This window comes from Coregonus clupeaformis, chromosome 2 (genome assembly GCF_020615455.1).
Source record: "Coregonus clupeaformis isolate EN_2021a chromosome 2, ASM2061545v1, whole genome shotgun sequence".
Lineage (NCBI taxonomy): Eukaryota > Metazoa > Chordata > Actinopteri > Salmoniformes > Salmonidae > Coregonus > Coregonus clupeaformis.
In genome coordinates, this window is record NC_059193.1 from 4,975,083 (window position 1) to 4,987,906 (window position 12,824).

Below are 12,824 nucleotides of genomic sequence, written 5' to 3' on the forward strand. Positions count from 1 at the left end.
GCTGCGCCTTGGTCCTCTGTGTATGACGATCGTGACAACCAGGTTGAATAGGCCTAGGGCTAGGGAGACATAAGTGGGATCGAATTGGGTTCCATCCAGTGCAACGCTGCTATTTACTGTGTTCTTAAAGTAACTGTAAAGTGTTTCCAGATTTCTATGAACTATGACCTATAATGAATTACAATATGAGTGAAATCGTTTTCCTTCCAAAAATTGTAATTAAGTATGTTAAAAAGTAGATTTTCTGTGTTGAGTTGGAATGGTGTGGGTATATATACAGTTGAAGTCGGAAGTTTACATACACTTAGGTTGGAGTCATTAAAACTTGTTTTTCAACCACTCCACAAATTTCTTGTTAACAAACTATAGTTTTGGCAAGTCGGTTAGGACATCTACTTTGTGCGACCAAGCTTTAACTTCCTGACTGATGTCTTGAGACGTTGCTTCAATATATCCACATAATTTTCCTTCCTCATTATGCCATCTATTTTGTGAAGTGCACCAGTCCCTCCTGCAGCAATGCACCCCCACAGCATGATGTTGCCACCCCCGTACTTCACGGTTGGGATGGTGTTCTTCGGCTTGCAAGTCGCCTCCTTTTTCCTCCTAACATAACGATGGTCATTATGGCCAAACAGTTCTATTTTTGTTTCATCAGACCAGAGATGATTTCTCCAAAAGGTACGATCTTTGTCCCCGTGTGCAGTTGTAAACCGTATTCTGGCTTTTTTATGGCGGTTTTGGAGCAGTGGCTTCCTCCTTGCTGAGCGGCCTTTCAGGTTATGTCGATATAGGACTCGTTTTACTGTGGATATAGATTATTTTGTACCTGTTTCCTCCAGCATCTTCACAAGGTCCTTTGCTGTTGTTCTGGGATTGATTTCCACTTTTCGCACCAAAGTACGTTTATCTCTAGGAGACAGAACGCGTCTCCTTGCTGAGCGGTATTTTACATTTACATTTTAGTCATTTAGCAGACGCTCTTATCCAGAGCGACTTACAGGAGCAATTAGGGTTAAGTGCCTTGCTTAAGGGCATATCGTCTGATTTTTCACCTAGTCGGCTCGGGGATTAGAACCAGTGACCTTTCGGTTACTGGCACAACGCTCTTACCCACTAAGCTACTGGGTATGACGGCTGCGTGGTCCCATGGTGTTTATACTTGCGTACTATTGTTTGTACAGATGAACGTGGTACCTTCAGGCGTTTGGAAATTGCTCCCAAGGATGAACCAGACTTGTGGAGGTCTACAATTTTTGTCTGAGGTCTTGGCTGATTTCTTTTGATTTTCCCATGATGTCAAGCAAAGACGCACCCTTGAAATACATCCACAGGTACATCCACAGGTACACCTCCAATTGACTCATATTATGTCAATTAGCTTATCAGAAGCTTCTAAAGCCATGACATCATTTTCTGGAATTTTCCAAGCTGTTTAAAGGCACAGTCAATTTAGAGTATGAAACTTCTGACCAACTGGAATTGTGATAAAGTGAAATAATCTGTCTGTAAACAATTGTTGGAAAAATGACTTGTGTCATGCACAAAGTAGAAGTCCTAACCGACTTGCCAAAACTATAGTTTGTTAACAAGACATTTGTGGAGTGGTTGAAAAATGAGTTTTAATGACTCCAACCTAAGTGTATGTAAACTTCCGACTTCAACTGTACATGTGAGTAGACCGCTGATTGGCCAGCTCATCCTCTATGAGGAAATAGCAAGCATTTTTGAAACGGTCTGTTTGAGGTGGGGTTTTTTAAGTGTTTTTTCTCCAATTTATGCTTTGGCCACAAATACGAGTACAGGATGAGTCCACAACATTATTTGGGTATGAGTTAACAGAATATGAACTTTTAAAAGTGAGATTTACACAGTACAGTTACTTTAACACTGGGCAATAACATGGTAACTGTATCAGAGATTCAGATTTGTTACTTTAAAATGCATACCAAACAAAAACCATTGATATCAAAGTTGAACAAACTACAGACCTCTATGCACAAGGATCACTTTCAAATTGTATAATAACCCATTTAAAGGAAGAACTGTGCAGATACAAAGTTTGGTAACAGAATAAAACGGAAGGAGATTTTACCCTAATTCTGTTACCAAACTTTGCATCTGCACAGTTTTTCCAGTAAATGTTTGTAATTGTACTTATTGTGTAAATTGTTGAAAGTAGTCATTGTGCATAGAGTTGTATGGTTTGTTAAACACAGTGGTGGAAAAATCACTCAATTGTCATACTTGAGTAAAAGCAAAGATAATTTAATAGAAAATGACTCAAGTAAAAGTGAAAGTCACCCAGTAAAATGCTAGTTGAGTAAAAGTATTAAGTACAGTGGTGGAAAACTGTAAAAAGTAAAAGCTATACATCAAATTCCTTATATGAAACAAAGCAGACGGCACAATTTTCTGTTTTTTGTATTTATTTACGGACAGCCAGGGGCACACTCCAACACTCAGACATAATTTACAAGCGAGGTATTTGTTTTTAGTGAGTCCACCAGATCAGAGGCAGTATGGATGACAACACATTACATGTATATTGATAGGTGCGTGAATTGGACCATATTACTGTCCTGCCTGAGAAATCGAAATGTAACGAGTACTTTTGGGTTTCAGGGAAAATGTATGGGAGTATAAAAGTACATATTTTCTTTAGGAATGTAGTGGAGTAAAAGTAAAAGTAGTCAAAATAATAAATAGTAAGTAAATTACAGATACCCAAAAAATCAACTTAAGTAGTACTTCCGAGTATTTTTACTTAGTTACTTTACACCACTGGTTAAACTTTGAAATCAATGGATTTTGTTTGGCATACATTTTAAAGTGAAAGATCTCAGCGTAATTACTGTACCGTATACAGGGATGTGAAATATGTAGACATATATTATCATTCCAGAGATGCTTTCAGTGACTCAGTCCTTTTCCAGGAAACTCTTTTTCATGGTGCCAATGTGTGTCTGTACACTCTTCCCTTGTGACCACTGACCACAACAGTTGTGTATTCTGGAGAAACACAGAAAATCATTATGTCTCACACATAATTATGTTTTATAAACACAGGCATAATAATTCTAGACTGTTTACACATGTTGCAATGGTAAAGTTATAACGTTACCACAATAGATTCTGGCGCTATCATGAAGTTTGCTTTCTGTCTCCACGTTTGGGCGAATGTTGAAATGGTGAAAAATCAACAGTGTTTTTTTTGTGTATAATTAATTGCTTCTAGAAAATAATAGAGCAAGGTCTGGTCAAGTTATTAGGTCCATTGTTTAAAATTATTAACTTTGAAGGGGTAACACACTGATTTAACAAATATTTAGGCTTGTCAATGAGACAAATAATTCTGTTTATTTAATAAATCATTTCTGTGGACAAACCCAGGCACAAACCGTCTCATGCATGGGGAAAATGTGTGTATGTGCGTGCGTGAGAGAGAGAAAGCTCACGTACATGTATGTGTGTGTGTGTTACAAAGAGAGAGAGAGGGAGAGTTTCCGTTGGCATAGTGCCTTATGCTGCTCAGCCCTGACAGAATAACCACACACTTAATCTCTTGCTCTCCTCTTTCTTCTAGCGGTCCCTCCTTTCCCCGTAAGCATGACCCATTTCAACAAAGTGTAAAAGAAGACACTCTTCACAAGTGTACTAGCAAACTTACAGGAGTTGTTCCTAAGACATCAAAAAGGCAGTCAGGGTACATGCAGGTGGTATTGAATACATAGAATTACCTTTGGATTTGTTTTATGTTTGTTATAACTATATGATTATTTGAGTGGCACTGTATTGCACATAATCATTTTCACAGAGGGATGAAAAAAATCATTGACTGTCAATCTGTCTGGTTTTCTAGTATCTGGACATACAGTTGGAGTCGGAAGTTTACATACACTTAGGTTGGAGTCATTAAAACTCGTTTTTCAACCACTCCACAAATGTCTTGTTAACAAACAAAGTTTTGGCAAATCGGTTAGGACATCTACTTTGTGCATGACACAAGTAATTTTTCCAACAATTGTTTACAGACAGATTATTTCACTTATAATTCACTGCATCACAATTCCAGTGGGTCAGAAGTTTACATACACTAAGTTGAGTGTGTCTTTAAACATCTTGGAAAATTCCAGGAAATTATGTCATGGCTTTAGAAGCTTCTGATAGGCTAATTGACATCAATTGAGTCAATTGGATGTGTACCTGTGGATGTATTTCAAGTCCTACCTTCAAACTCAGTGCCTCTTTGCTTGACATCATGGGAAAATCAAAAGAAATCAGCCACGATCTCAGAAAAGAATTGTAGACCTCTACAAGTCTGGTTCATCCTTGGGAGCAATTTCCAAATGCCTGAAAGTACCACGTTCATCTGTACAAACAATAGTACGCAAGTATAAACAACATGGGACCATGCAGCCGTCATACCGCTCAGGAAGGAGACGCATTCTGTCTGCTAGAGATGAACGTACTTTGGTGCGAAAAGTGCAAATCAATCCCAGAACAACAGCAAAGGACCTTGTGAAGATGTTGGAAGTAACAGATACAAAAGTATCTATATCCACAGTAAAACAAGTCCTTTATCGGCATTACCAGAAAGGCCGCTCAGCAAGGAAGAAGCCACTGCTCCAAAACCGGCATAAAAAATCCAGACTACGGTTTGCAACTGCACATGGGGACAAAGATCGTACTTTTTGGAGAAATGTCCTCTGGTCTGATGAAACAAAAATAAAACTGTTTGGCCATAATGACCATCGTTATTTACATTTTAGTCATTTAGCAGACGCTCTTATCCAGAGCGACTTACAGTTGCATACATGCATACATAATTTTTTTAAATATATTGTTTTCATACTGGCCCCCCGTGGGAATCAAACCCACAACCCTGGCGTTGCAAACGCCATGCTCTACCAACTGAGCTACATCCCTGCCAGCCATTCCCTCCCCTACCCTGGACCAATTGTGCGCCGTCGCATGGGTCTCCCAGTTGCGGCCGGCTACGACAGAGCCTGGATTCAAACCAGGATCTCTAGTGGCACAGCTAGCACTGCGATGCAGTGCCTTCGACCACTGCGCCACTCGGGAGACTGCCAGAGGAGGAAAAAGGGGGTGGCTTGCAAGCCGAAGAACACCATCCCAACCGTGAAGCACGGGGGTGGCAGCATCATGCTGTGGGGGTGCTTTGCTGCAGGAGGGACTGGTGCACTTCACAAAATAGATGGCATAATGAGGAAGGAAAATTATGTGGATACATTTAATCAGTCAGGAAGTTAAAGCTTGGTCGCAAATGGGTCTTCCAAATGGACAATGACCCCAAACATACTTCCAAAGTTGTGGCAAAATGCCTTAAGGACAACAAAGTCAAGGTATTGGAGTGGCCATCACAAAGCCCTGACCTCAATTCTATAACAAATTTGTGGGCAGAACTGAAAAAGCGTTTGCGAGCAAGGAGGCCTACAAACCTGACTCAGTTACACCAGCTCTGTCAGGAGGAATGGGCCAAAATTCACCCAACTTATTGTGGGAAGCTTGTGGAAGGCTACCTGAAATGTTTGACCCAAATTAAACAATTTAAAGGCAAAGCTACCAAATACTAATTTAGTGTATGTAAACTTCTGACCCACTGGGAATGTGATTAAATAAATAAAAGCTTAAATAAATAACTTTTCTCTACTATTATTCTGACATTTCACATTCTTAAAATAAAGTGGTGATCCTTACTGACCTAAGACAGGCAATTTTTACTAGGATTAAATGTCAGGAATTGTGAAAAACTGAGTTGAAATGTATTTGGCTAAGGTGTATGTAAACTTCCAACTTCAACTGTACAATCACCAGACAAATTAGGTCTGTTGTTCCCAATAGAAAGTCCAAGGCTAGGAACGCCACATGTTTTTAGTGATGAATGTTACATAGCACAGTATGGTATTACGACCAGCCCTAAGTAACAATGGAGAAAAAAAGGTGTGTACATTTGCCATGACACAGCTGCAACAGATTCAAGAAACAGACCAACACCTGTTCATATGTTCCGTGGGCCCAGCCCGGCCTGGCTGAGGAGCTTTTTATTGCACATAAATAGCAATAAGCTTTATGGGATTCACTGCCTCACAAAATCATGATGCATGTAAACCTGACATCCGAGATGTCAGGCAGTAATTTCTTTACTGCTCTGCAATGCTGTTTCTATGTAGTAACACCTCACTGCTTTCGGAAAGTAAGTGGTTGCCCTGGATGGAATCCCAACATAAGCCTTATGGGTTGTGATCCAAAGACAGGAGTGGATGTACTGCTATGTCCTAGAGCCAAGCTGAACTGCTTCCATCATACCACATTCTGGACACCCAACACAGACACTTAGATAGAGATAGAGATAGAGAGAGAGAGAGAGAGAGAGAGAGAGAGAGAGAGAGAGAGAGAGAGAGAGAGAGAGAGAGAGAGAGAGAGAGAGAGAGAGAGAGAGAGAGAGAGAGAGAGAGAGAGAGAGAGAGAGGAGAGAGAGAGAGTGTGTATCCTGGTGAGAACAAATGACCCAGGAAGAAGACCAAGCTGAGACAAGAACACGCAATCATTGAAATCCTGCCCTCAACCCCTCTACTTCAAACCCATCACCCTCCACCCCCACAAACCTCCTCCCTCCTGCTCACAACCCTCCCCACCGGAACTACAGGGCATCTGTCTGCCAGCTAATCATCCCTAATTGTGCACTAATAGAGAAAGCAATGAATAGGGGGGAGAAGGAGAGGAGCAAGGGAAGAAAATAAACAAGAGCAATAGGAAGGGGAAAAGGGCAATTTCAGCTGAGAAATATTAATGTAATCAAGGCAAATTAGTAGGTTTGGGATAACATTCCTATGGCTCGCTGTGTTTACTTTGCAGGCGAGCAATGGAAAGTGTGTAGGGTCGAGGGATGGAAGGGGGACAGGTTGGTTAGTCAAAACGATTTCGCTCCGCTTGCACGAAACGCATACACTTTAATTACTATTACTCCCTGTTCTAAACTGTATGGCGGATCTGTTTATGCAATCTATGCTATACATTATGTATAGGCGGATAGGTGGAGACTGTGTAATAATGGGCAGGATGAGTGGAATTTAGGTCATGTAAATGGTTTGATTGACGATTCTAAACTCCATAATGTTTTTATATTTCAATCAATATGGTGGGTCATCTATAACACTGAGGAATAGATCATATTCACCACTAGCTAATTGGCTTACAAGTCACACACCCTTCAAATTTGGTCACAATTAGAATGGGTATGTTCTACTCATACCAATTCTATGATTCAAATAGTGGTAAGGGTGAGAGAGTTGTCTTTCATGTGCACACACACACAAACATGAAAGCACGCACACAAACAGACACACACACGCACACTCACAATTATACATTGGCACACAAACATTCTGGTGAGCATGGACACACACAAACACACACAGGTCGTGCATGGATCGATTCTGCCTGTGCTTTGAGCTGATTTACTGACTGGTGTTTACTGTGGATAATGTTAAACTATACTCATGTGTAGGCCAGGGAGTCTCCCAAGTGTTGAAACAGACTGAGTGCTGTATAAAAGATTTCCAAACATGCATTAAACTACACTCCAGAGAGAACCACGTAAGAGCTTGACCTGGCCACTGCACCAGCCTTTTACAGCGCAGATCAAATCTACTTTTGCTCTATGCAGAATACAATACACTGTCAACTACTGTATGCAGCTCAAAGTGGGAAAACGACACAGAATGACTAGAACAATATGCATGAACATATCTTATTAATTATGACTGGTCAGACAGAGTAAGCACCTGAAATGCAGATCTGTTCTAACAATACTGAAGTAATTGAACGTCATTTACTCAATGAAATGGCACAACAAATATTGGAATTTAACTACACACAACTGTAAAAACGTTAGATTCTACCTGAGAACATTGTCTATGTGTTGTGAGGTAAAAGTAAATCAATACATCCAAGTAAATCCATTCCAGCTCAGTTTCTCAATCTACAAAAAAGGAACTACAGTTGTTGTATAGCGCCCACTTGTGGTTGACACTGACAATGCATCACCACCTTGTCCAAAGGCTCAATTTGGAATATAGCAATACTTACTTTAAAGGGCAAATTCAGCCATTTAATTACATCAATATCAAATAATTTAACAATTAATGACCTTACTGTAATAGCTTTCCATTAAAATGGGCAAAAATAGCTTTTTAGAAAAAACTACTTCTCAAGCAAGAATTTTGCTAGGACTGTCTGAGAGTGGTCTGAGTGGGGAGGGGAAATCTGAAAATTTACTGTCATTTGCAGAGAGATTTGGACCTCTCTTTGTTATTGGTCTCTTAACCAATTTACTGCATGTTGATATCACCATGGAAAGTCGAAACTCCCACAGATGCAAACCTGCTAATTAGAAGGTCCTGTGTAGATTTAATTTTAAACCAGCAACAATCAGGAAATAACACTGATTAAAAAAAAAATTACACTTTTACAGTGTTAGTTTCGTCAGCTCTTATACAATATGATGTAAACCAAAGGAAAAACAGAATTTTGAGTGCACTGGGCCTTTAAGCCCTGTGGGCTCTCCATTGACCATCACTAAGATACTCTCCAAATAACGACAGTGATCTTGATTTTGTTACTCAGGCCAATCAAGACACCAAATTTTAAGGGAAGAAAGTTTGCTAATCAACCTCAAGTAATGTTTCACAATGTGTCCTTCTTGAGGGCGGGCTGATTTTTATACTACATAAATAAATATGCCGTAATAGGATGGTGTAAAGCAGGAAAGCCACTCATTGTCTGTGAATACTGAGCAGAGCAGGCGGTTGTGGATGGCTGACTGTGGATTGGGGACAGATGTGCTTGTGGAAACAGCACTTGGGTGGTGCAATATAGGTCAACTGCCTCACATGGGGTGGGAAAACCAAAACAATAGTTTACTCCAAGCCTCCCGTGACCATGTTCCTCTCACGGTGAGGTCATTCACAGAGTTAACTGTGACCACTGTCAATGGCAAACACTGTAGATGGTTTATGTGACAAAAGAGAGGGTCAATGTCCCTTCTTTTCAAAGACCACCACAGTTGTGATGTTAATAATAGCCAAATTGAACAGATACTGTGTGGCACATAAGGTGTGGTATATTACTGTTAACTGTGTGCCAGTGGTATAGAAACAGTGTAAACAATGTAATATTGATAACAGGTGATAGATATTATCAGTACAATTAACATACTTGGTAACTTCACCTATCTTCAGTTAGACTGAATGTTACTGTACCTGACTGAGCTTGTTTACTTTGCTGAATGAAGTCTATTAATCTAGTAGTCCACTGCAATCCCACCAATTTACTTATACAATGGTAGCCAGCATATAGAAGGTGACCTGTCTGGATCTGAAAATCACATACTGTAGGAAAAGTAACCACATTTGGGGATAGATCCTCCGCCGACAATTTACCAATATGGCCTTGTAGTAATACAACTATATGAGTCATGGTCGAGAAATGCAACACTTGCATTTCTAACCCGGTGAAAAAATTGCAGTACCTCTAAAACCCACGAGAGGGAACTATTCCTGCTTTTTCAGACCGACGTCTCCAACAAGTTCATGCTGCTGTTGTTTCCAAGCAATGCCTCCATTGCTCTCTCTCCAAACACACACACGCACACACACACACACACACACACACATAGACACACACACGCACACTGTGCCTGGCTTGCACTGAGGGGGGTTTCAGGTTTACAATGCACTGCTGTTGATGTCTGGCCAGTTCCTCTCTCCTTGTGAGGTACAAAAGGGTCACAAAGCAGCCTTCTGGCACGGCTTTATAACATACACTGTTCTGGCCTCCACAATAACTCCTAGCCTCTCTGGTGTATGCTAAAGACTGTTCTCTACAGCTATATAGCCTTTATCAGTTCTCTATGGTCATCTCTGTCTTCACAATAGGACTGTTAAGTCACCTGGCAAGAAGAGCTGAAGCAGCTCATCTGATGAATGGCCCCAGTTCTCTACAGAAATTCCTTTGATATGTTTATACTTTGAAGGGGATATAATGGATGAAAATCTCCCTCATGTCACTTGAGTCCTACACTGATTTAGAGCCATAGTCGAAAAACTGCTCAAGTATCATTGGCAACATTCTCCTGAAATACATGTAGGCCTATTTCACAAAACACTGTTGTGGTTTGGTGCATCAGTGTATTAAATTACTATAACAATCATATACAGTACCAGTCAAAAGTTTGGACACACCTACTCATTCAAGGGTTTTTCTTTATTTTTACTATTTTCTGCATTGTAGAATAATAGTGAAGACATCAAAACTATGACGTAACACATATGGAATCATGTAGTAACCAAAAGTGTTAAACAAATTGTCGTATCGAGTGAGTGGTGGCAATTATTGCTGATAAACAAAGGAGTCCGCTCATACTGAATCCTTGATCATAAGTTTATTCAGATCACAAGCTTTCAGCATGAGTGACAGGTGACATGACACCCGGAGAGCGACGCCTCAGAATGGCCGCTCTGCCTCTCTTCTTCGTTTACCCCTATTTATAAACAATGCAAAAAGATGGGCTCCCTCTTCTGGCCAATCACCAGTCTCCCCTGTCTACAACACACTTTCTGTCTGTTGTATGTGGCGTTACACTAAAACATTCCCTCTTGATACTAAAATCAACATTCTTTCAGTTCCACTTAAAAAACATTTAACACCATGATAATCTCAATACACTACATTCCCCCCTTACGAGACAAACTAAAAGTCTCGAAAACAAACAGAATAGGATTATGACAAGTAACAATTTATCTTATTGAGTATCTTTAACATTAAACCAAAAACATTCTCCTCTAGAGTGTAAATACCTTTCTATGAAATATGAACAACTGTTTATGAAGTGTGAATACATTACTATGAAATATTAACAAATCTTTATGGATTGTAAGAGCGAAAATCTGTCCAGCAACCTTCCATCCATCAATCAAGACAGTAAAATTCTCTCACGGTCCCTCTGCCCCAGGCAACCACCTTCGGTACTCCAGATAACCTCATAAACCATGTAAATGCATTTGAAACTATGATGCAATTAAATACACATGTAAGCCCCTGCAAACAAAATCCTATCCAAAAACATCCACTTGTAAGGCTGGTCAACCCATTGGACCCTACAGTGGACCTCTCCCTGCCTAAATTCCCTGTCCCTAAACATCACCGAAATAAACAAAAACATCTATGATCCTCACATGTATTCAATAACATCAAACATCATTCTACAAAAATTAATACCTAAGAATATGACACAATTATGTATTACACATGTCTATATTTCATTGCAGACACTGGAATGTAGTCCACTACACTTCATCTCCCCGTAGTCTCCTCTTCCAATGGACTGTTGATGATGGAATCGGCCACACCCTCCTTGTTTCATCTCCTCCAGTCATATTGTCCTTTCATATTGTCCCTGTTTGAGTATTTCAATCTCCACATGTCCCCCAAATGCTTCTGGAAGAAAAAGAAAAGACCAAACAGTATCTTTTGCAAAACAAACACTTTCAAATTAAACATCAATATCAACTAAGAATATAAAAATGATATATAAATGATGTATGAATCACATTAACCTATTCCCCCCTTTGATTCATAAATCATACTACAAATCACACCAATATTGGAAAAAAAGAAAAATAATTGAAAAATCATCAACTCATAAAAAATGATATTTATCCATTCAGTTCTACTTGTCCATCTTCCTCCAGATCAGGAACAGTCAACACCGGCCTCTGAGTGTTGTCTCCAGGCATCACTCTCCACCCTATCTCAATATCATAGCTTTCTCAAAGGTCAGTAACAAATTACAAACCTCACACAGTGTTATCAAAGCTGCCATTAAATGTAACCCATCACTGCCCCTACTGGCCTACCTGATCTTGCAACCAAGTCTTCTCAGATCTCCCAAACGCATCCCTTATATTCTTCAATGCATATATAACTATCTGAACTATCTGGACTCAAAGTATACCTAATATTATCAATATGATCTTCCCAAATGTTACACCATACCATGGAAAAAGTCCCCCCTTCTCCCTTAGATTCATCCTTCAATGATAGGCTTGAAGACTATGACATGTAGCCATGTCTCTTTTCATCCAATTTCAAATATAGCTTCAGATTTCTGTGTCCAGTGCTACCCCTCTTATAATGGTAGAAACCTCATATGGAAGCTTCAACGTATATGTAACAACATCCTGTCTATCCATAGGGTAAGAATATATACGCTTTATCACCACAAACCCTCTAAATATCTCTAACATTCCCAATAGTCACATTGTCAGGCAAAAGCTAATCTTTTAACCATCAAAGTCCTGCTCTTCTTACTACCTGGTACATAAAAAGTAACATATTTCTCATTACTACCCTTAAGGTCATGCATACCCAAAGTTATCATATAACATCACAATCTGATATTCCCATAAACATACCCCTTACCTCATATGTTTTATTAGAACAAACAACTTTTAGCCCTCAATGGTTACACCTCTAATGCTTCAGTTACGCTGTTACCTGAGTTTTCTTCCCATCTAACAAATTCACACAAGTTAATTCACTTAACCTAATAACACCTAACCCTAGGCTTAAACAAATGTTTTGACAATGACATTATTTTATCTGTTACTGATTGTTGTTGCTGATACCACAGTCATGACAAAGCATAAAATTGACACATACTTGATAGAGGTCGAGCGACCGTCTCTAACATGTTTGTTGCTGGAATTCTCAACAGACATGGACCCTCAAGATTCCTCACT